This window comes from Bos indicus, chromosome 27, assembly GCF_029378745.1.
Source record: "Bos indicus isolate NIAB-ARS_2022 breed Sahiwal x Tharparkar chromosome 27, NIAB-ARS_B.indTharparkar_mat_pri_1.0, whole genome shotgun sequence".
Taxonomy (NCBI): Eukaryota; Metazoa; Chordata; class Mammalia; order Artiodactyla; family Bovidae; genus Bos; species Bos indicus.
The window spans coordinates 13,015,134-13,041,290 of record NC_091786.1 but is presented as its reverse complement, the minus strand read 5'-3'; the positions used below and the strand labels follow the sequence as shown (position 1 = coordinate 13,041,290).

General features: G+C 37.9%; 1 protein-coding gene across 6 annotated transcripts in view; it reads right to left on the bottom strand.

Annotated features, from left to right (window-relative positions):
• The window catches only part of TENM3 (teneurin transmembrane protein 3), a 2,742,616-nt gene that overhangs the window by 775,131 nt on the left and 1,941,328 nt on the right, over window positions 1–26,157 (bottom strand). Inside the window, exon 9 of one of the 6 annotated variants that reach the window (XM_070781691.1) lies at window positions 4,692–4,786. The exons of the other annotated variants lie outside the window; for them this stretch is intronic. The gene's annotated coding sequence lies outside the window, so the exon portion shown is untranslated. The remainder of the gene's footprint in view (window positions 1–4,691; window positions 4,787–26,157) is intronic. 6 annotated transcript variants of the gene reach the window in all.

Genomic DNA, 26,157 nt, shown 5'->3' with positions numbered 1-26,157 from the left:
TGCTCTAGGTACAGCATATACAGTATTGAGAGCCCCCACAATCACCCCGAAAAGCAAATATTATCACCTCAATCTTATAGAAAAGGAAACTGGGTAAGGTCCATGACTGGCAGGTGGCCGGCTGGACCTGTATTGAAAACTCACTCTTCCTGTTTCCAAAGCCTATGCTGCCTGTTGCTATGCTTCTAGTATCTCAAGTGAGATCCCAAAGTTAGGAAGAGCATGGTATGCCCAAATATCCAAATTGCCTCTGTAATTGTAACTACTGGACAAACCAGGTATGGAAGGAAGCTTTTCATCCCAAGTGTCTGCTACTGAAACAGCTGCATTAAAAACATTTTAAAACGGTTGGTGTGGGGACTTCTTTGGCAGCCCAGTGGTTAAGACTTTGCTTTTCAAGGCAGGGGGGGTGTGAGTTGGATCTCTGATCTGGGAGCTAAGATACCATATGCCTCGTGGCCAAAAGAAACCACAAGCATAAAAAAACAGAAGCAGTATTGTAACAAATTCAATAAAGATTTTCTGAAAAATGGTCCACATCAAAAAAATATCTTTAAGAAAAACCACAATCCTTAAAAAAAAAAAAAAAAAAGTTGGTATGGCAAGGGAACATGAGCTGGAGGAGAAGAAATGACGGAGGGAGGGAGGGAGGGAGAGAGAAGAAAGAAATTCAGTCTTCACAGTCAGTTCTGCAGGAGCCAGAGAAACAATTCTGTGTTCCTCAAATAGTCAAAGAGGTGACACAGGTGGGTCAGAGAAGAGCCTCCCTCAGTCAGCTCAAAATAACGCTCTTCCACTTTTGTGTCTCCAGGCACAGTGGGACTGAGAGTCAATTTCCTCACCTTTGTGGAGAAGATGCACCTTTCAAAAATGGACTTGTTTTTATTTTCTCAGGGATGAGGTTCGTGTGGGTTCACAATGCCTTCAAATTATGTCTGTAATGGGCATTTCCTTCTCTGAGCATTTACTAATTCTTTGGAGGACCTTCCCTTTGCCCTCCAGCCTTTTGAGAGACAACCTTATTTCAGTTCCCTTTTTAGTCTCCTGGATCAGCTCGATTTGGACAAGACAGAAGACATCAAGTAAAATCTTGATGGATTTTTCAGGCTCTGCCTGCTTGACTTTTGTGTAAAGTGAGAACTCTGCTCAACGTCAGCTGGGGCCTTCTGAGAGAATCAAACAGAGAAGAGCTGTGAAAGGCTTGGCCCACAGCTTTTTAATATTATGTAAAAAAACCCCACCACATGGCCCTCTGCCCACTGTCTAGACGACAGACTCATGACTGGGGAATCATTTTTTTCCTGTCCCTACCACCCAAAATTGAATGACACAGAGATCATTTTTGGTATCTATTGAAGAAATCCCCTTGCCTAACTCACTCTCCGTAACATCTGGTCTCAACCCTTCTGATGATTGTGTGCTATGACCCCTCATGAGGTCTCTGCCTTCATTTGGGAGAAAGAGTAACTGTAGTCTGTGTTGGTTTACAGTCAAATTGACATGAGGTATTTTAGTGAAAAAGACTGATAGATTCAAAAGGACACCATTCTGTCACCCCTCGGGGAATAATATTTCTAGGCAATGATGGTTTCAGGATGCTAAGACTTTAGGTGAAAGGACAGGGAACTTTAAAAGGGAGGGACCAGACTTAGCACTGAACGACAACAAGGCAGATAATACCTGAACCCACCAATCAGTCTTAGCATCACAGAGACAAGGGACCAGATGCCATAGAGATTATGTAGCAGCATCTGTATGGATTTCTTGCCTTTAAAAAAAGGTTTTGGATCTCACCAACAAATAAAAGGGAAGGAGATTATTATAGGATATGCAAGACAGAGAAGAACAAAACCGCTTAACTTTTGTTTGGATCCTGACTTAAACTATAGTAGAAACATTTTTGAGACTATTAGATACATTTCACTATGGACTGAATGTTAGCTGATATTAGGCATGTATTTTGTGTGAGGTGTGATAATGGCATGGTGGTATTATAAAAACAAACAAATGATAAGTCCTTAATACTTTATTTAAAAGTATATGTGGATGGGATTACTTGCTTTGAAGTTCTTTAGCAATAACTACATAACAAATAATGCAGAGGGAATAAATGAAATGAGATGGGCAAAATGTACTCACTACTTTTGTTTATACCTGAGAATGTCTATAATAAACTTTAAAACATTCATGCCTTTTATCGTCTCGTTCAAAGTACCCACCCCTCTAAGTAAGAAGTCCTGGGGCCTCTTATCCATGGAGAGAAGAGGGAAGACAAAGGATCAAGTGATCAGAAGGTGACTTCTGTGATTGCTTTTTTCTCTTTTTTAGTAAAAACTACATTTCACTTTTTACTCCAACTGCAAGCAATGATTATGACCTGTTTCTACCTTTGTAAGTGAATTTATTTTCATAGTTTCATAATTACATTTTTAAAAAACCAAATTGTATCAGGAAATATTTAAAATATTTAACAGAAGAGGTAAGCTTTTTAAGTTTGAGAATTTTACTCTTAACTTTATGCTCTGACTATAAATCTTCTAACACCTCTTCGTATGCATTGGCTTATAGACTTCAGACTGTCAAGAAAAACAAAAACAAAAACAAAGGCCATTTATATAAACACCACATTGAACTCTTTTATGAAAGAGGTCTTGCTTTCCAGAGACTCCTCAAACTCAACCAATCAAGGTAAATCTTATTCCACATCCTCTTTGCCTTTCCATTTTAATTATCATGTTTGTTTTCTGCGATGTTTGCCCTTGTATCTGTGTTTACTCTCTCACCTGTGGCAAATGCATGTTTTCTAGTTGAGTTCCTGCCTCATATGTTGATAATATTCAGCAGTGTGTGCAATAAACAAATAACATCAGATAGAGAAGGAGAAACTAACTCCATCTACATAATCACAATTTGGTATCTGAATGATGCTTTTTATTTTTTTTCCTAGCCACATTAAGAAACTTAGAGTGCTGGGGGGGCTTTGGGGAGAGATGATGAAAGGAAGAACAGAATCAAGGAGGGATGGGAGGCATTGGGAGAAAGCAGGGCTACAGTCCTGTACAGACACATGAATGACAAAAGGAAAGAACACAGCAAGACTGCTCTTCAAACAGAATGTGTATGAAAAAGCCATTCAAGCTAGAGTCATCTGACACACACACAAAAGTTGCTGCCACAGGGTAGATACTGCAGCTTACCGGAGATGGAGGTTCTGAAAGCTTTGCAAAACTAGTCCTCATCTTTCTGACAGCCCAAGTCCATGTCTTACTTGCTGGTGACTCCATCATTTCCTGAGAGACTGTGGCCGGGTGCCACAGAGCAAATGCCTCTGTGGCCACCACTTAAGGCAAGAGAGACTTCGGTTTCCTGAAACCATCTGGCCAAAGGCCCTAATCAGTCTCATCAGTCTATCCCCCCACCCCCAACCCAAGGTACATATCCTACCCTTCAATCTTTGGAGGCCTTTTAGGAGAGACATCATGAAGTCAAAAGGTCATTGCTTTAATCTGAATCAATTCAATACAAAATTTCTAGAGGTCAGAGCTCTTGGATTTTCCCTGGCTGTCTTAGATGTAGTGTTTTTCTCTTACATTGACTGTAAAACACCCTATAAAACATAACAGAAGAGAGAGTGAGGCATTTAGCATTGACCCGTGTCTTTTAGGGGTCATCTTCCTAGTGTTAACGATCCAAAATGAATTACTCATGACACACAGAACTCTTTATAAATTCCTTGTGAATACCTAAAGTGATCATTTTTCTTTGCACCTACTCATACAACAAGCACCCATTAAGTTTTAATTATCTCTTCTAACCAAGCCTTTCATCTTTGTGTTCTGCCCACTGCCAGGGGCCTTGGAAGACAGAGTCAGATTTAATATACACAGTTGATTGAAGGACTTACTTTGAGCCATACACATTCAGAACTTGTTGACTGAAGCTATGAGGCAAACGTACTCTTTTTACATGCAAAAATTCCAATTCTCTCTGAATTCCAATTGTTATATTGTCTTAGGGAACCAGAGCCACATTTGGCCTGCAGTGTCCATACACCCTCTAGAAGGGGAACTTGATGACATGAAAGTTTAAAAACAGCTTTCTTTGTTCTGAACAAATTCAGCTTTGAAATTTAACAACAAAAAATATTGCCTTATGCAGGCACTGGCTCTAAAGGATTATACAACAGACTAAGAGAGAGAGAGAGAATGAGAGCAAGAGGGAAGTTCAGAAAACAAAACATGCAATTAGAATCTTCTTTATATTCAACTAGTCATTGATTTATTTTAATGTATTACTTGTCTTCCTGAAATATAGCATTGTTTAGAATTTTATTTGTTTAGAGCTATTGAAGAATTGAGCTCCCCGTCTGTTTGAGACAGCTCTCGTACAACTGGTATGGCCAAATCTGATTATTTCTCTTGCTACAGTGGTAATATGCTGTATCTTCAGAAGAAATCGATTCTAAAACGTGTTCAAAGAAACCAGCTCACAATCCACGTTGAAGCATTCAATAAAATAAAGTTCCCTGTCTGGAAAGTCTTGAGATACATTTGAAATCAAGGGTTGAGATTAAAAAGGTAGAAAAAAAGGTAGAAATGCACTCATTGGAGTAAACATTACAGTTCAATATCAAAGAAAATCACTAATCACTCCATAGATAGGTGTAGATTCATTTAAAAATCTGTACATACCATTTATTTGGTTTTATTTCATTTCCTTTAGTCTACGGGTTGATCAGGAAATTGGTATTTGAACACTGGCATTTGAATTTTGAGATGCTAAAAACCTGGCAAGAAAAAAAGTGCCTCTTATTTTAAGCATCTTTTGAGTATCTTCTATACCGTTAGCTGTGACTGTAAGCTTTATGTTGAAGGTAGAGAGCAAGCAGCTAGTTTTGTGTGTGTGTGTGTGTGTGTGTGTGTGTGTGTGTGTGTGTGTTTAAAGGCTATCATGCTATACAACTTAGGCTGGTTTGTTTTATCACATGTAAGATAATGGGCTCTTAGGCTATACAGCTGGATATTGTTTGGCATGGATACAACTTATTTTATCTAAACAACATTCCTTTCCTTAATCCCTTCAGTTGGGGAACAGACTTTCCTGCATGCTGTCCACTATAAGGAACACATACAACAATCCCCAATCACTCAACAGGCTGCCACCTATTGGATGTGATCGCATAATGTAGTTAAGGCGGATACAAAGTCACAGTATAAAGAGTAGGGGCATCAGCTCTGCTTACCCATCTTACAAGTATTTACTCAATTATCTGCTGTTAAGAAAATTCTGGAATTCAGATTTTGGCTGACATTTTCAAACTTCATTTATATGATTAAAACGATTTGGATGCATTAAAATTAGAGTGGGAGAGGCAATTAGAATAACTTAAAATACAGTATGAGTATTTTAGGTGCCTTGCTTGTGTCTAATTTATGTTAGCTATATATATATATATATATATAGATTGGAGTACCACCTTAATATAGTTTAACCTGCGTCTAAACTGAGTGATAATATAGTTATCGTGAAAATTATACTCTGACCATGTCAGTAAACTAGTATCTTTCTTCCTTTTATTCTTACTTTTTGTATTGGAGTATAGTTAATTACAATGTAGTGTTGGTCTTAAGTGTACGGCAAGGGGATTCAGTTATGCATATATATATATATATATATATATATATATATATTCAGGTTCTTTTATATTTTAGGTTATTAAAAGATACTGAATATACTTCCCTGTGCTGAACAGTAGGACCTTACTGTTTACCTATTTTATACACAGTAGTGTGTATCTGTTAACTCCAAATTCCTCATTTATCTCCACTTCCACCTCCACTGCTCTCTCCCTATTTCTTCCTTTTTATTCTCTTCCTCAATCTCACTGTCTCTCTCTTAATCTGTTCTGGGCTTTAATTTTTTTTTTTTTAAATAAGGATTTTGGCTTAAAGTTTAAATTTTATCTTTCCACACCAATATTCATAGGTCATCATTTAATATATCAGCAGGAAGCCAAGAATGGAACAAGCAAGATTTTTACTCTTTCAAAGTTGTATGAACCAATCTTTTGAAATATCCCAAATAATGGATTTAAAAAAAGAAAATCCTGGAGAAAATAAGATTTTTTTTTTAGAAAATAATGGTTCAAATACCTGAAAAACAATTAAAAAAAAATTGTTTGAAAACTTGAAAAACTAATTCTTTTTTCTCCATCCAAATTTGAGTGCAATGATCCAATAAATGGTAAAAATAATAAAATACACTGTGCTCTGTGACAGCCTAAAGGAGTGAGATGGGATGGGGGTGGGCAGAGGTTCAGGAGGGAGGGGACATACGTGTACTTGTGGCTGATTATGGCAAATAGATGGGGAAGCAACGGAAACAGTGACAGGTTTTATTTTCTTCAGCTCCAAAATCACTGCAAATAGTGACTGCAGCCATGAAATTAAAAGATGCTTGTTCCTTGGAAGGAAAGCTATGACAAACCTACATGGTGTATTAAAAAGCAGACCTTTGCTGACAAAGGTCCATCTAGTCAAAGCTATGGTTTTTACAGTAGTCATGTACGAATGTGAGAGCTGGACCATAAAGAAGACTGAGTGCCAAAGAATTGATGCTTTCTGTAAGTCATGTATGGATGTGAGAGTTAGACTATAAAGAAAGCTGAGTGCCAAAGAATTGATGCTTTTGAACTGCGGTGTTGGAGAAGACTCTTGAGAGTCTCTTGGACAGCAAGGAGACCAAACTAGTCAATTCTAAAGGAAATCAACCCAGAATATTCATTGGAAGGACTGTAGCTAAAACTCCAATACTTTGGCCACCTGCTGCAAAGAGCTGACTTATTCAAAAAGACCCTGATGCTGGGAAAGATTGAGGGCAGGAAGAGAAGGGGATGACAGAGGATGAGATCGACTCAGTGGACCATGAATCTGAGCAAACTCTGGGAGATAGTAAAGGATAGGGAAGTCTGTCGTAAAGAGGTCAGTAAAGAGTGGGACACAACTTAGTGTCGTAAAGAGTGAGGTCGTAAAGAGTGGGACACAACTTAGTGTCGTAAAGAGTGAGTAAAGAGTGAGGTCATAAAGAGTGGGACACAACTTAGTGACTGAACAACAACAGTGGCAGAAGCTAACACATCATCATAAAGCAATTATCCTCCAACTAAAATTTTTTTTTTTTAATGTGCTGAAAATAAGTCGTATATTCCCATGGATGTCTGGCTTACACACCTGGTGGTGCTTTACCTCTTCTGGATTTTGCTCAGTGCCAGCACAGAAGCAAGGATAGAAGTTGACAGCAAACATCAGGCAGCTTTGAGCAATGGACACAGTGGTTCCAATTATTTTAAGGTAATATGTGCCCATGGATAATTGGTTACACATTTACTTATTCCTAATTTGGGTCTCACTGTTCCTAAGTAGCTTCATCATACCTCTCTAAGCAGGCCCTTTGCACCCCTGGGCTAAATCAAGCATCCAAAGTCATCTATTCATGTATGGGCTGTTACCATTAGCAATATGCAAAGGCTGTCACAGAGCTCTGTGATCAGCAGGGGTATTCTGCATGACCAGGGTTGCTGGAGAGATAACGCCAAAATAACCTTCTGGGAGAAATAAAAGAAAATATTTAATGAAATCAGTACTCTTAAAGAAAAAATATGTGTTCAAGTCAGCTTAAAAGCCCATTTATTATACTTCTAGCCTAAAAAGTATATGTAATCATTTTATGAGCAGTTGATGACTTGAAACCAAGGCTGTCTGTTATAGTTACAGTATACACAAAATTATAGATGCTGGGAGATTTCTCCATTGTTCTATCAGAAGTTGATAACAACTCTCTTTATTTAAAGGCCAGTATATCCCCAGGCAAATTGAGTTTCCATGCTCAGTTGATTCAGGGCCTATTTCAAGCAACGGCTGCCAACTATGTCAAAATGTATAGCGATTTTGTGATATGCATAGTTTTCCAAAGGGGAGAGTGAGATCACCAGTCTCAATCCATTTGTGACTTGACTTAGATTTAAAATTGCCCTCGAGAAATAGCTAGCTGGTATATAAGGGTACTGAAATATTTTCCATTGAGATTGCTTTCTCCTTATCCTTCAGTTTTTTTTTTTTCAATCATGAGTCACTAAAATTATCTTGAAAAATTGGGAAAAAATATGTCCTGTTATTGACAGAATTCATTACATTAGAATAAGGCAAAACAGCCTACTTATAATCAACAGTACCATTTTGAGTAATTTGTTCTTTTTGACATTTTCTAAAAGAATAGCTTTCCCTACATTAATGCTAAATAGATGGGAAAAATATTAAGTACAAGAATATACACAAATTGCATTTTAATCCCTATTTTTCTTTAAAAAATATGTCAAAAATAAATCTAACTGTGGTTTAAATACACACTTTTCTTCAAATGTTTAGGAAATGATGCTTAACACAGAGAAAAATAAAGCCATTAATTTTCCATTTGCATAACTTGCCCTTGAACTTTATTTGATACTTCTTATTTGCTTTTGCAATATAAAGTCCAAGATTCCAGTTTAAAGGATATAAGCAATAGCTTTTATTTTTGTTTTTGCATTTTTAGGAGCTAGGCATTTATTATTCTTAATGCCTACTTTATACAGACAGTTTCAGTGCCAGTTTAAGTTGTATGGGGCTCACATCTATTACCTACACAAATTCCATATATTTAAAATTCTGAAGCCTTTTAAGCAATTCTGTTTGGATTATTTCACATGAGAATATATTACCAAGGATACAAAATCTGTAATATGTATTAATTTTTTTTCTTTCCACTTTTTCATGGTATGTAAGTTACCCACACTAACACATGAAAAGAGAGAAAAGGAAGAAGAAAATCATGAGAGGAGGTTGACATACAGGTGATGTACTAAAAAAGCTGGATGCCCTTTGTTGCTTGGATTTATTATTAACTGAACTTAAAATTAAGCACTTATTTTATTCCTTTCTCTCTCCCTTGTTGTTCTCTCCCTTATCTTCTCTGCTTTCTTTTTTCAAAGGTATTGAGCAGCTCCTGTTGTAACAGGGACTGTCTCAGAAGCTGGACCTTGGGGTTATTAACACAGAGTCTGTCCCCACCTTGGGGAACTAGTCATTCAGTGAGAAAGATCGGTGCTCAACAGATACAAATTCTCATCATTACCAAGGGTGATAAGATAAGAGCCAAGACAAAACCCATTAGGATCAGGAGTGAGTACCCCGGGGAACAATTTAGATGAAGACTCAAGGAAAGTCTTCTTTGAAGAAGAGACGTTTGTTTTTAGTTTAGTGTATGATTATCACCAGGGGCTTCCCTGGTGGTGCAGTGGTAAAGAATCTGCCTGCTAATACAGGAGATATAGGAGACACGGGTTTGGTCCCTGGGTTGGGAAGATCACCTGGAGTTGGAAATGGCAACGCACTCTATTATTCTTGCTTGGAGAATCCCATGGACGGAGGAGCCTGGAGGGCTACACTCCATGGGGCTACAAACAATCAGACACGACTGAGTGACTAAGCAACAACAATTACCAAGGCTAACCCTGGTGGCTCAGTGGTAAAGGATCTGTCTGCCATTATAGGAGACCTGGGTTCGATTCCTGGGTTGGGAAGGGGCCCTGGAGAAGGAAACAGCAACCCATACCATATTTGCCTGCGAAATCCCATGGACAGAGGAGCCTTTCAGGCTGCAGTCTATGTGGTTGCAAAAAGAGCCAGTCGCAGCTTAGTGACTAAACATCAACGACAGTGATTACCAAACAACAACAGGGACACTTTTTTGGGAAGATATGAAATGTGGAGGATTCTATGCTTGGTTCTGAAGTGAAAATTGATAACCATAACCAAAAAACAAAATAAAACCTCAAATCCGAAAACAAAGCAAAACATCCACAGCTTCGATTCTTATCCCAAAGGATCCTTATATTTGTATGCTGCTGCTAAGTCGCTTCAGTTGTGTCCGACTGTGCAACCCCATAGACGGCAGCCCCCCAGGCTCCCCCGTCCCTGGGATTCTCCAGGCGAGAACACTGGAGTGGGTTGCCATTTCCTTCTCCAATGCATGAAGGTGAAAAGTGAAAGGGAAGTCGCTCAGTTGTGGCCGACTCTTAGCGACCCCATGGACTGCAGCGCACCAGGCTCCTCCGTCCATGGGATTTTCCAGGCAAGAGTACTGGAGTGGGGTGCCATAGTGTATTTTTAATACTGGTTAAACTTTTGTAGTTGTGCATTAATGAATTTAATGCACTGTTTCTATAAACAAACACCTACATATACATTCTTATAGTTAATCATATATTAACTTTGTGCCCTGCCTAGGTAATTCTTTTGTTTAATAAATATTGATTGATTTTCTTCTCTGTGTCATAACATGCATTTTGCTAGTTTCTGGGAATATGATATTGAAGGGGCATCTGTTGCTGGCTTCTGTAACATACAATCTAGTAGACACACAAGGAGGATGACTATCTCTGTGCTAAATTTTCTCTTGAGGGTAAACTCAGGGTGGTTTGGCACACAAGGGAGGGCCATGCCTTCTTGGCTTGAGGTCAGCAGAGGTGTGCAGTGAGATAGTTACTAGCACACTTAATCCTCAGGAGCAGAAACTTAAGCCAATAAATGCTAAAACACTTTCCCAACTTCAAAAAAGTAGAAAATTTCACCAAATTATTTAAAAATCATATTTGAAGCAGAAAAGAATGAGTTTATTTATTTAGATCATTATTGTATTATTGATCTAATGAATCCAACCTTAATTTAGAATAATATTTATGTTCCAAACAGTTTATCTAGTTTTACAAACCACCCACCAGCTAGAAAGACTAATGCCTATTGCTTGATGACAGAGCCCTAAAAAATAAAAACAAGCAGAAAGACCTGTAGAACTGTCATTTAATTTATCTTTGAACTATTTTCACACTCAACTTTCTCTGCAGGGGTACTTAATCATCCTTGCAGCTACTCATATTGGGAAAGATAGACTCAGAGCAGAAAAGATTATGAGACCATATTCAGGAAGGAAAGAAGACAACTTTCATCATAATGTTCTTATTTTAAATACAGTCTTTAAGTACAACTTACCTTTTCTAATAGTCTAAAAGAAAGTTTGAAATATACTTTAGCTCAGCGTAACTTACTTATGAGTTCCAAGAAAGAAAACTAGTTTCTTCTAAAGGACTTCATAGTATGATAGGAAAAATTATCAGGAGACAATTAAGAAAAAAATGGCACTACAGCCTGGGAAGAAAAGCACATCTTACAGGAGATCTGGAAATTCAGCACAATCTTATCTAGAGTTTGAATCCCAGTAAGGACTGGAATTTTTGCAGTGCATTAAAACTGGAATGATTAGAGCACTGAGGCACAAGGCTGACTTCCTTGATCATTCTCTATCAAAATCCACATTTTTAAATAACAGTACACCACTGGACTTAAATTCAATGGTTTCCCAGAGACCAATTTTTACTGTCAGATGCTAATAAACTAGTGTCAGCATAGTTAGATGATTTAGATGTGCTTGGATTGTTAGGCTGTTGAGAGGGGTTCATCACCATTGTAAATGACAGTAGTTCACAGCAATGATAAATGTTTCCCATCTGCTGATCTATGGGCACATTTAAATTATGTTGCATTACTATACCATCTCTTTAAACAAGAAGGAAATTAAGCTTCAAGTTTAATTAAACATTATTTTAAAAATTGGGCTTTGGTATATAAAATTCACCCTGTGATTCTTCCAAGTTCTTTTCCTTGAGAAAATAGATTGCACATTTCATTGGGATTTGACCTTAATTAATCCTGTACTTTGTGATCCACCCCCTTGCTGAAATAGTCTTATCAAAAGGAATGCAAGCTATGGGCTAAGATAACAATCGGTCATTAACTTCTGTGTGTGATGCTGGCCGTGGTCCACAGGCATGGGATTCAAAACCCATTGTACACAGTAATGTCCAGGGCTTAGCGCTCTACAGCCGAGAGACAAAATAAACTATGCAGAACAGCATCTTTACACAGTCTACATGGATTCACACTAGAGCAAACGATCTGAAACATTCATAATGCAGTGTGGACGTTGGCCTCCAGAACTGCCGTGTCAGATTACATAGGAGGTTGCTCATTCCAGCAATGCCAACTGAAGCCAGTAAGCAAAAAAAAAAAAAAATCACTTTCAAATACCAGTATTTTAGTAAGAATGATTTACAGAGTTACACAAACACTTGACATTTAAAAGAAACTCACCATCTCTATCTCTGTTTTAGATACTATCCTAGAGCAGTAGCTCTCCTTACAGACACAACTTGACGTGCTTTCTTCAAACAAGAAAATGTTTAAATTAATAAACGTTTGTGGCCTGTTGATCTGAAATGTATGTGGTCCAGATAAATACAACACATCTGTGGGACTATTCATAAAGGGCTGGAACGTCTGAAATCTATTATGCAATATGGCTTTTTGTTTGTTTCGATTTATTTTTTTTTTGCCTGGACATTAGGCACTTCCTCAGTATGTTTTTAACTTTGGGAACCTGAGGAATGCCAAGTGATGATTTCTTCGGATGTGTATAAATGATCTACGAAACATCCTATAACCCTCTGACACGGTGATGAAGATTCTATAGTTTTTAGTATCCTTTTTTGATTCCAGATGAATCTTCTGAATATTTTCATTCATCTAACATTTACTGAATACCTACTATGTGCTTTGTATTCTTCTAGATATTTGGAATATAACAGTGAACCAAATTAAACAAACAAACAAACAAACAAAAAACCCCTGCCCTCATGGACCATACATTAGAAAGATATAGATACACATGAGAGATGGGCGTACAAACTTTGTCATGGGTGTCCATTGAAGAAGACATGTGGGATATTATGATAATATGAACAGCTTTTATATTTTAGTTACCAAGGGATACAGATGCTGAATGTATATATTGGGTTGACCAGTAAGTTCATTTGGGTTTTCCATAAGATATAACAGAAAAATGGAAACAAACTTTTTGGGCAACCCAATAACACCACCTTGTTTGATTCCTTTCATTTTGTCTCTATGGAGACCATTTTATTCTGCATTACTGTTATAATCTCCTGAGGTGGTACCACCTAACTCTTGACTCAAATTCACTTTGAGAATTAACTTAATTAAGAATTAATTGTTGAGTGGTGAACATAGGTAAGATAACTTTGAATTACTCTCCTTAAAATACCCTTCCTATCATGCTGGCCCTTAGTTAAGTGGTTCTCAATGCTTACCAATTTAAGCTAGTCTGCTGAGTCTAGTCGGAGAAGGCAATGGCAACCCACTCCAGTACTCTTGCCTGGAAAATCCTGTGGATGGAGGAGCCTGATAGGCTGCAGTCCATGGGGTCACTAAGAGTCGGACACGACTGAGCGACTTCACTTTCGCTTTTCACTTTCATGCATTGGAGAAGGAAATGGCAACCCACTCCAGTGTCCTTGCCTGGAGAATCCCAGGGACTGGGGAGCCTGCCGTCTATGGGGTCGCACAGAGTCGGACACTTCTGAAGGGACTTAGTAGCAGCAGCAGCAGCAGCAGCAGGTGAGTCTAGTAGTCAAGCTCCTTCATAATCTGCCCCCACAGGGTCTTTCCAAACATTTGTTCTTTCTCTCCCCATGTCCTATTTTATACACAGACAAGCCTTTAGGTCATCAGCCTCTTTCTGTCAGGCTTAGTCCCACCTCTATTAATCACATGGCAGAAACCCTCTGAGGCTGATAAGAGGACTTTCTGTTCTTCTGCCTGGGACTGGGTCTTCCAGATAATTTCCAGGCTCATTCTCTCCTTTTAAATGTGGACCCAAATGTCACTTGTTCAGAGAGGACTCAGCATCAGGCTCAATCAGTTCAATAGCTACAACCTCTGTGATAGGGATGCACAGAAGAAAGTGAGAAGAGAAAGTAGAAATGCTTGCCAAGTCCTTGCTAAATTCTGCCCTCCCCTCCCCAGTGAGATAATCAGTAGAAATCTGCTTATCTGGAAATGTGGATAATAAGAATTCCTCCTAATCTTGTACTTATTAATGTCCTAAGATAAGAAAATGGTGGTGGTTTTTGAGTTTAGCTTACTCAAAACCTATGAGATAAATTTCTTGGTTAATGGTTAAAGAGATTAAAAAACAAAAATCTTGTCCAATATTTATGTGTGATGTTTACCTAAAAATATCAGCCTAAGAAGTAGAACTGGAATAGCATTGAAATGTGTATAATATCATATATGAAATGAGTCGCCAGTCCAGATTCGATGCACGATACTGGATGCTTGGGGCTGGTGCACTGGGACGACCCAGAGGGATGGTATGGGGAGGGAGGAGGGAGGAGGGTTCAGGATGGGGAACACATGTATGCCTGTGGCGGATTCATTTCGATATATGGCAGAACCAATACAATATTGTAAAGTTTAAAAATAAAAAAAAGTAAAAAGAAATAGAACTATACATAAGTGGTCAATTGATTTTCGAAAAGGTGCCTAGATAATTCAAGAGGGAAAGAATACTCTTTTTAATAGGATTTTAGAAAAACTATATATTCATATGGAAAATAAAATGTTCTGAATGCTAGCCAGGACTATAAAGAAAAATTAACTCAAAACAGACTACATAAATACAAAAATTCAAAGTATAAAACTTCTGGAAGAAAACATAGAAAATCCTCATTACTTTGGCATAGGTAGATATTTCTTAGGACAGAAAAAGAAGAAAGTATAAAAGAAACTGAACTTTATCAAAACAAACATTTGTCAGAACTAACCATTAAGAAAATGAAAGTGAAGTCACTGGCCAAGGATTAGTATTTAAGATAGTAATTAATGCTTTTAACTCACAAATAAAAGACAAACAACAAAAAAGGGCAAAAATAACATATGAAGGGACTCTAGCAAATTAAGATAAATGGCCAATAAGCACATGAGATTGCTCAATATCATTAGCAATCAGTGAAGAGCAAATTTAAGCCATAGTGAATATCACTGCATACTTATTTCAATGTCTAAATTAAAAATATTAACCATATCAAGTATTGGTGAGGATGTGGAACAATTAGAATTCTCATCAATTGCTACCAGAAAGATAAAGTGGTAAACCTCTTCAAAAAAACTGTTTTCTAGTTTTTTACATAAAACTACCATATGCTTACCATACAACTAAAAAATTTCCTCTCTAGGTATTTTGTCCCAAAGAAATGAAAACATATGTCCTTACTGGGACTTGTACACAAGTGATCAAAGCAACTCACAGTAGCTTAAGTTGGATAAAAGTGATATACCCACTAACAAGTAAAGGGATAAACAAACTTTTTAATAGGATGCATGCATTCAGTGGAATGTATATGTATTCAGTGGAATACTACTCGGTAATAAAATGGTACATGCTACTGACATATGCAACCACATGGACACAAAAGTGTACATACAGTAAAAGTCTATTTACATGATATTCTAGAAAAGGCTAATCTCTTCTGACAGAATGCAGATCACTGTTTGCCTTGGAGAATGGTCGGGGAGGACTGACTGGGAAGGCTTACCAGAAAACTTTTTGGGCTGATGAAAATGTTCTCTACCTTGATTGTAACAGTGGTTAAATGATGTATAAACTGTCAAATTCACTGAAATATACACTTGAATGAATTGACTGTAGGTAAATCACACCTCGATAACCTTGGATAAAAAGTTCAAAAAGGTACAAAGTTGAGTTTATGTTGTCATTCATGGTTTATAAAATTCCTTCATGTATACTATTTTCTGCCTTATGCATGCAGGTCTAAGTATAAACAGGTATGACTTTGTTGGTTATTTCACCATATCCATGGGCCTGGGAGGACAGCCTGGGCAAGAAGAAGATATAATAACGGTGGGGGAGGTGTGTGTGTGTTTGTGTGTGTATGTTTGCACGTGCATGCATGATCATACATGTATATAAGGAGTGTGGGTATAAAATATCTTCATTCTGTGTTCAGGTGCTTATGTGTGGTAACTTGACCTTTGCAAAAGGTGTCATCATCATCGTCATTTTCATCACCATCCAAACCACACAGAATGTGAAGAGCATCCTCTTCTTGGGGTTACATTGAGAATGAAATTGGATAGCATATGGAGTGTGCTTAGGACAGTACCTACCAATTAGCCAATACACAATATGTGGTATTACCATTATCGATCCAACATTACCCATTGTATTTCACATAAATTTATACGTAAAATCAAGATAAAAACAAAGTCTACCTTTCAAGATCACTGTGTGAGTCAAATGAATTCAACTGAGCTGTTTATGTGAAATCAGGAGCATGAGGAGCTCCATCAAGCCATGGCCAGTGTAAACAAACGCAACTGTAGCCCAGGACAAAAAGACCTTTCCCGAAGGCTCTAGAGTGCTGATGAGCTGAGAGGTCCAAGAAAAGACCCTAACTGCTCTGAACTGCCCTGCCTGGCTGACTGCTCACTTTCTGCAAACTCCTGAGTTCCAAACTGCAGGTCCTTCTTTAGGAAAACCTACAAAACCGCGTCCGCACATGTATATCTTGATCTTAAGTATCCTGTGTACTGTGTGTTGGCTGAGTTGGAAGTACCCCAAAGCGGAAACAACTTAAGCCAAGTCTGAGTCGTTATTTCTTTTTAGTCCTTTGCAGGATTAGCTCAAAGCCTAGTGAAATGTCTGCTTTCTTCCCTTCCTGATATTAATGTACATCATTTTACATCATTTTCTCTCCTCATTCTCTGCCTGTAAAGAGCTTCCTCTCTGGAACATGAGGACATAACTTAATTGCTGCTGCTTTGCATTTTCTTTACTTAATGTGTTGTACAGTAATTCAATTACCAGTGTCAGACAGGTAGAAGATGTCCTCAGTCTATTCATTCAATTAGAAGAGAAAGAAGAAACTGAATTTCTAAGTCTACCTAAAATGGAGTGTGGCTTATGCAACAGTTTTCAGATAAGGCTCTTATTCATCACACAAAGAAAGTACAACCTCTACAATTTAGAAGATGAGGAGGAGGAAGAAGGAAATCCCAATTTAGAAACACATAGTAATTCAGTTCCCAAAGAAAGGCAACACAAATAGCTTTATAACAATATAAAAGTATTTCCACTGATCACATCCCTAATTACATTTATGAGCTTAAAAGCTTGCTTTACGCACAATAGGCACCATGACAAGGATGAATAAATCACAGTTTTTTTTTTTTTAATAAAATCTAATTCTGTAACTATAACACCATGCAGTATAATAGGGTAATATTGTAGACTTTTAAATATGTATCTTTAAAAACACGGAGTATAAAGATAATTTCCTACTCCTTGAACTCTTTTAACATAGTGTTCAGGTTTCTGTTATATTTCTCTGAACTACTAAAATTATAATGGGTATCCTCTCTTGTTTTGGCTACCTTTTTTCTCCGATTTCCTCTCATTTATTTTCTGTTATACATGAGTATAACGAACTAAAGTACATAAAAGTTTGATGATTAAATGTATTTTTTATTACCACTAAGAACCAAATGCAATTAGGACTGACTAGTTAATAGATAGCCAGTTTAAGCTTAAATGTGTCCGTCTTCGTGCTCTGCAAACCAGAGAGAGACTGGGTTCTACAGCACGATCAACAATGCTTTAGGCTGCCACTGTGCTGGAGTGCAGATTTCAAATATGGACTTTGTCATTCCTCCTTTATTTTGACTGCAGAATGCACTGCAAGTCTTAATGCCAGCTGACAACTACACGGTACTCACCCACTAAGTGTCAACCTCTGTCAACATGTCACACACACAACCTGGTAGGTTGCATAATTCAAGTCTGTACATTCCTGCTAAAGATCCTGTTTCCAGCACTTCTGATTATGCTATGTAAGATATGGGTTCTTTTCTCTTTGCAGCTCTGATTCTGAACTCATCCAGGGTTAACAAAAACAAAGGAAAGAGGCCATCAGCTATATGTAGTTTTTTGTTCCATGAACATAGAATGGAGGAAAAAAAATGCATGTGGGCTTCCAGTAAGATATTGAAGACTGAAAGGCATTGAGTACTTATGGATATTTTCAAGCATCCATGTGAATCTGAAATCCAAAATCTGAAAAAGGAGTGCTACTCAAATTAGGGTACCCAAAGCTGACCTATGGCTTTATTTTCTTGCATAACCTCTTATGCAGCATGGAGGAATTTTCAGATGCTTCAAAAAAAAAACTTAGTTTATTGTCTATTAGTAACTGAGAATGAATATAATGTCTTCTTAATTAACACGACAACATACAGCTTTATTTCCTCAAGAAATTTCTGTTGAGTGTCAATTGTGTTTGGGGCATTGTTGGGAGTGCTGAGTCAATAGCGGAAACCCAGATGATGCTCCCTCATGTAGCTTACATTCAACTGAGATCAGACAGTTGCAGACAGATACATTAACAAATGTGTGCATATTATGGTGATATATCCTATGGTGCAGAATAAGACAGAGGAAGGCAGAGGAGGAAATGGGGATGGAGGTGGCTATTTCATATAGGATGGTCAAGGAGACGGTGAGTAGAAAGACTTTGAGTCCAGAGATGACCTGGCATGTCTCTAGAACCCCAAGGAGGCAGCGCCACTTGAGAGATGTGGTTAAGAAGTAAGGCTGAAGGATGGGAGGTTCAGAGAGAGATGAGTGTCCACCTTCAGGACCACTGTAAGGCTTTCACTCGGAATGAGACAGTCAGCCATTGACATAAGCAGATAAGGATAACCTTTGTCTTTCATATTAAAAGGGATATTCTGGCCTTCACGTGATGGGTTAGGGTCCAAGTTATGGTTATTACTGTAATCAGAGTGAGATATATGTTGCCCTGGACTGATGTGGTTGAGGCATAGGTGAAGAAAAGTGTTCTATCAATTTGTTTTAAGGAAAATGTCAGGATTTTGATGGATTGGAAATGGTGATGTGACAAAGAGAGAAGACAGGGATAACCCTAGATTTTTGGTTTTGTTCATTGGTCAAATCTTAAACAGCTGTTCTTTCTTTGATGTTTCATCTTCTACCTTAAAGGCAGGTATGGGGGAAAAAAAAAAAAAACACAAGAGCTAGAAAGCCTAAACCTCTTGCAGTTGTTCTATTAAGAAGATGATGGACAGGGTATATCTACTGTGTAGAAACAAATCCAGTTTGTATTTAATTCATTTGAGAAATTGTTCATGAACAGTTACCCTTATATACATTCTACGTGTGATGCTGACAAGTTCAATTTCTACTTGGGTTAATGACCACATAAATGTCTTTTACACGAGTTAAGGTTGCTTGGAGGCAGGAATGATTTCTAATTTTTTTTCCCCCTTTGTTTAGCATTACTCGATAGGTTTTTTTCAAACTTGCTGTTTAAGGTCTAGCCTCCCCTTCATACTGGCGGGTAAATCTAATTAACATTAATGAGAGTTCTGTGCACATATTGACAGGATAATAGACCTTTTAGGATGGATCCTCCCCTCTTGCACTACCACTCCCCTACCTCATACTAGCTGATTATTTCATTAGGCGGCAATATAAACCCAGGCAGGAGAACACACACTTTGTGGAAGTCAACTGGAAAAATCTGCATTCATCCACACTTTCACTTGCATTACGGTGGTGGGCAGGGGGTGGAGGGTGGGATTACATCATAGCCACCAGAGAATCCAGTTGTCTTGAGAGAAGAGCTTTTATAAAGGTAGTTTTCCCAGTCTATTCAGAGTTATGTGCTTACCTATGGTTGTTTAGAAAACCTGATGGTGTTCATTACATCTCATTCTAATTTTCACTGTAAGCAAGTCAGTAGAGAACTGAAGGGCATATCAATAAGACTGGGGTGACTTCTTAGGCTTTGCAGTTACAATTAAGAAAGGAATGAGATGGATGACAAATCTGTGAAGCAGCTACTGGAATTATATAGGCAGTCGTGTAAGCTCTAGAAATAAAACTTTAGTCTGAGATTTGCTTTTTTAAGATCTTACATCAGCTGATAAATGTGTCTAAGCATTTCTTTAGTCTTAAGGCTACAAGAAATTGAATTCACTTTATCCTTGTTTATCCTATTAAAATGTTCTGCATATGATTAATAGAAGCACTATGGTCTCTACTTCTTTCTTTCCCCCTGTGAATAAAATTTGGCAAAGGGAGAACTTCATATTCTTCTTGCAAGTTAAGCATATGTTAGAGCATTCCTAGAAGTTGGAATAAATTGTTTTATGGTAGAAGGCAGATTAGTGGTACTGGTTATATTAAATATTTTTCAAACTTTGGTTACCTAATAAAATTGTGCCTGCCTGAACTGATCGGTATTATGAGAGTAAGTGCTCACTTTCTTTTAATAAATCTGGCTCCACAGAGAAGTTGCAAGTGTGAATTTATTTACTTATTTTTCTTTCCAAAACTTGAGAGGTTGTGAGTCTTGTGGGAAAAAGTGTGATACAGTAGAGATACTGAAAGCTGGCAGGTTTGCCTGAATCTAAACTTTTCATCTTTTGTGGCATCAGTCAAATCCATCAGTTAGGAGAGCTTGACCCATTTAGCCATGCAACAGCTAAACCCTTAATCCTCACAGATTCATTTTACAGTTCAGATTTGCCACAGATACTGCACTAATTCAGACTCAAAGGTCAACACGTTAGAGTGAAAAGGGCATTTTTTTTTCCCTTGAGAACTTGAAAAGCAAAGACTTCCCTAATAAAATGGGTACAAATATGTCTCAGATCTCCTTCTCTCTTTTTTTGTTAACTTTGTATTACTGTAACTTTATAAATAAAATTTTCCGAATACACAGGGAAATGTTAAATATATAAAGAATAAAATGGTAATACCATGTACCATTTTTATTGCTGTATCAACAGTCTTTAAAAACAGGAATGACTTAATTAAAAAAGTAAATGGCACCAATACAAACAGATTGTAGAAGTATCTGTGCTCATATAGGTATCTGAACCAAAAACATTCATGGAAATTAGTTTGTGAATTGTAAAATTTTGTTAGTAAATCAAAAAGAAAAATTTTGTCTTTTCTAGCATGGAACAACAGACTGGTTCCAAACTGGGAAAGGAATGCGCCAAGGCTGTATATTGTCACTCTGTTTATTTAACTTATATGCAGAGTACATCATGAGAAACGCTGGACTGGATGAAGCACAAGCTGGAATCAAGATTGCCAGGAGAAATATCAATAGCCTCAAATATGCAGGTGAGAAGCACGGCAGAAAGTGAAGAACAGCTAAAGAGCCTCTTGATGAAAGTGAAAGAGGAGTAAAAAAGTGGGTTTAAAACTCCACATTCAGAAAACTAAGATCATGCATTTGTCCCATCACTTTATGGAAAATAGATGTGGAAACAGTGACAGACTTAATTTTCTTGGGCTCCAAAATCACTACAGATGCTGACTGCAGCCATGAAATTAAAAGACACTTGCTACTTGGAAGAAAAGTTATGACCAACCTAGACAGCATATTAAAAAGCAGAGCTATTACTTTGCCAACAAAGGTCCATCTAGTCAAAGCTATGTTTTTCCAGTAGTCATGTATGGATGTGAAAGTTGGACTATAAAGAAAGCTGAGTGCCGAAAAATTGATGCTTTTGAACTGTGGTGTTGGAGAAGACTCTTGAGAGTCCCTTTGACTGCAAAGAGATTCAACCAGTCCATCCTAAAGGAAATCAGTCCTGAATATTCATTGGAAGGACTAATGCTAAAGCTGAAACTCCAATACTTTGGCCATCTGATGCAAAGAAATGACTCATTTGAAAATATCCTGATGCTGGGAAAGATTGAAGGTGGGAGGAGAAGGGGATGACAGAGGATGTGATGGTTGGATGGCATCACAGACTCAATGGACATGAATTTGAGTAAACTCCGGGAGTTGGTGATGGACAGGGAGGCCTGGCATGATGCCCTCCATGTGGTCACAAAGAGTTGGACATGACTGAGCGACTGAACTGAACTGAGTGGAATACAATTTTTCAATAAAAACATGTATTTAATTCTTCATTTTTAAGGTGCACAAACTACCACAAATATATAAGAATACTTCCCTATGTGTATACATCAATTTATTATTTTATCTGAAAATGAATATATATATATATATGAGTACATATATATATACATATGCAGTGAATCACTTAGCTGTACACCTGAAGCTAATGCAACGTTGTAAATCAACTATGAAGAACATGAAAGTGTTAGTCACTCACTTGTGTCTGACTCTTTGCTACCCCATGGACTGTAGCCCACCAAGCTCCTCTGTCCATGGAATTCTCCAGGCAAGAATACTGGAGTGGATAGTCATTCCCTTCTCCAGGGGATCTTCCCAACTTAGGGATTAAACCCTGGTCTTCTGTATTGCAGGCAGATTTTTTTTTTTTTTTTTAATCTCTGAGCCACCAGGGAAGCCAGTAAATCAACTATACATCAATTAAAAAAGTAAATGTATTATTCTAAAAGCATAGTCACATACACTGTTTCATATAATTCCCACAATGTGTTCATATTTATTTCCTCTGTACCTGACTTTACTAGGTGTAGACAACTAGCACAAATTGTGAAAATAAATTATTCTGCAGGTAGCCCAGCTATGATTAAGCCCATTTTAATGTAATGTAATGTGTACATGCTTAGTTGTGTCTGACTCTCTGTGACTCCATGAACTGTAGTCCGCCAAGCTCCTCTCTCTGTCCATGGGATTTGACAGGCAAGAATACTGGAGCAAGTTGCCATTTCCTTCTCCAGAGGATCTTCCTGACCCAGGGATTGAAACTGCATCTCCTGTGTCTCCTGTGTTGGCAGGCGGATTCTTTACCACTGAGCCACCTGGAAAGCTTAGACAACTAGTAAAAACTGTGAAAATAAATAATTATCTTGCAGGTAGCACAGCTATGATTAAGCCCATTTTAGAGATGAGGAAATTGGATACTTGGCAGGCCTAGTATATCAGCCATCAGCTTGGCCTTTCATAGGGCAGAACTGATGAGTGATGAGATACCCCCTTTTCCTAGAGAGGGCACAGCCAGTGGACAGAACTGGACAAAGTTCTCTGTGTTGGGGCTTATTAGTGGGCATAAGAGAGGTCCAACTTGAGACTCTCAGAAACTTGGGGAGCACTGTACAGGAGGCTGAGGTTCTGTGAGATGAGAATGAGGAAGGAGCTCTAATTTGAGGCACTATGGTTGTCATTATTTCATACATAGCCACAGGCTGTGGGCCCTGGAGAAACTTGCTATACCAAATAATTGAATCATTGGGGTGATGGCTCTTGCAGAGTGTCAGTTGATCAGGCTACCATGAAGTTGAACCACAGATAACTATCAATTACAAAGCCCTTACATAACTTGTTCAGCTTTTTCCTACATGCTATGAAACAGCAGTTTTCAACATTTCACTCCAGGTCCTGGCAGGCAAAGAGTTAATGCACAGAATCTCCAGAATCTGTTTATGCACCAAAGAAATAGATTAATTAAATAAGTTTAATTGATAATGGCTTGCAAATGCCACTACTCTTCAAATATATATTGAATTTGCACTGAAGTAAAAATTTACCCATCATAATTACTGAATTCATAGCAAATTTCCATCCCTGATTGTTTTTATATACAGTTAATGCTAGAAGACTAATCTTCAGAGTCAGGCAATTTCTGAATAAACCCAACCTTCTGGTCTAATGCTGAGGGCTGGAAATCACTGAAGAGCAGGAACGATTTAGGACAGATTAAAATGAAAAATTCCTATCTTTCCTGAGGTTTGATTAACAAATAAAATTGTAATATATTTGAAGTGTACACATGGTGATTTGATATACATACACACTGTGAAATGATTTTCACAAAGTTGATAACAATTAACACATCTATTACTGTGTGTGTGTGTGTGTGTGTGTGTGTGTGAATGCTTAAGATCTACTCTCGGCAAATTTCAAGTACACAATACAGATATACTATATATTAGATTCTCAGAGCTTACAATTGAAATTTTGTACAGGACAAGCTTTTTTTTTAACGGATTTCTAAGGCAAGGCAAACACAGTGCCCACCTCTAGGTATCACCAAGAACACTGGCATTAACCTTTAAGCCTCTATCCTATACATACAGGGTTTTTACAGTTTCCTCAGGATCCAGGTACTACCAACTTTCTGTATGTAGAAGAGCCTGCACACCAAAATCTTTACTTTGCCCTACAAATTATATTTGTTGACATTAAACAAAAATTTATCTGAGATGTTTTTCTCCCAAATTGCTTGACAGTTCTTACAAGTACAATCCATGTGATTCTTTGAACATATTAAAACTGCCTTTATAATTTCTAAAAAAAAAAAAAATTTAGCACCACTATCAACATTATTAACCTATTTTCAAAAGTCTGGACTTAATAACTTTTTTATTGTGATTAAATTTTGAAGTGCTTGAACTAATTAAAATGCAAGCAACTATAATCCTAAATACCTTTATAATTGTGTATTTCATTTTGCATCAGAATGAGTCCATGAAATTGGCTTTCAGACTTAAAATAGTTTTTAATTTTTCCCATTCTGTCTTATTTCAAGAAACAAAGCAATCAAATAGACTTGAAGATAGTTCCATATAGTTTTGAATAATTTAATGACCAAATATTTTTCCAAGTCTTCTATCCCTTGGAGTACTGTTTTTCCTTTGAGCTCATTATCTAATTGCTATAAATGACAATATGAATTATGTGTAGAGAACAATGAAAACATTCAGTTGTATGCTATTTGATATTTGCTGATACACACCCATTTAGTTGTACTGATGGCTGAAATACTAAAAGTTTTAGGGGATGAGTTAGTAGTTAACCACCACCCTGTTCCCTCCCCAGGATGTAAGGCTTCTCCACGATCTAGAAACTAAGGGGTGTATTATACACTAATGCTTGACACATTTAGGAGGCCTGAAGGACCTTATGTGTCCTACAGACTGTTAAATATCACCACTGACTGCATGAATCCTATTTAGTGACTTCTAACTCCAAACAGATAGGAATTCTGGAGAAAAAATAGGAAGAAATTTTTAGAAGACACCACATTAACATAGAACTTGAGGGGCTACCCTGGTGGCTCAAGGGTAAAGAATCTGCCGATGCTGGAGACACAGGTTCAATCCCTGGGGCGGGAAGATCCCATATGTCGCGGAGCAACTAAACCCGTGTGCCATAACTATTTAGCCTGTGCTCTAGAGCCCAGCAGCCACAGCTGCTGAAGACCACTCCCTAGAGCCCATGCTCTGCAGCAAGAGAGGCCACTGCCAGGAGAAGTCTGAGCACCGCAGCAAGAGAGTAGCCTCCACTCAACGCGACTTGAGAAGGAGCCATGCAGTAGCAAAGACCCAGCATGGCCAAAAATAAATTTAAAAATTAAAAAAATAAATCGAAAAACAAAAAAAACATGGAGCTCAAAATAAAGAATGGAGGATTGCTAGACAAAAGAAACAAACAGAACTGACGCCAAAGTCCTCTGGGGAGTTTTGAACACAGATGAGTTTTGAACACCTAGAGATGAAGAGGTGACTGTCCACTGAAGGACACAAATCTATGTGGTCCATGTCCTCACACAGGAAGGGGAAGGGAGCCAAAGGCACAGCCTAAAGCAGATCACTGGAAGGACTGCACCTTTGTGAAAAAGAGCCCAGAAAAATGTTGCACACTCTCCAGGAAAGAGGCAAGGAAGTCTTGTCTTTTTGCTGCTCTCATGGAAAAGGCTCCAGTGAGAAATTCTAACTCTGAGCCTCCTCAAAGGGCAGGTGTGGAGGTTTAAGATGTTTACTCAGGGAACAGAAACTCCAACACTCATCTCAGACCTGTGAAGCCACCAGAGCCTTCAGTGAAACAAAGGCCAATCAAATCTGTAGAATCATTTCAACAATCCGGGCGCTGGGGATATCTGTCTTTTTTATAACCTCACAGCAGTAGCAAAAACCTAGAAATGACCAAAGGGAATCATTCACAGTGAGCAGGAGGAAGCCGATATAAGGAAAAGAAGAATCAGCACCTCAAGTAATCAAGAGAATGGAATGCCAAGAAAGGAATTAGAAAATAATTTTGCTTAAAATAGCCATCATAATAACAAATAGTAGAAAGAACACACCAATTCAGAAAAGAGTGCGTGGATCTAAAACACCAAATAAAATCTTTCTAAGTGAAAATTATAGTCATTGATG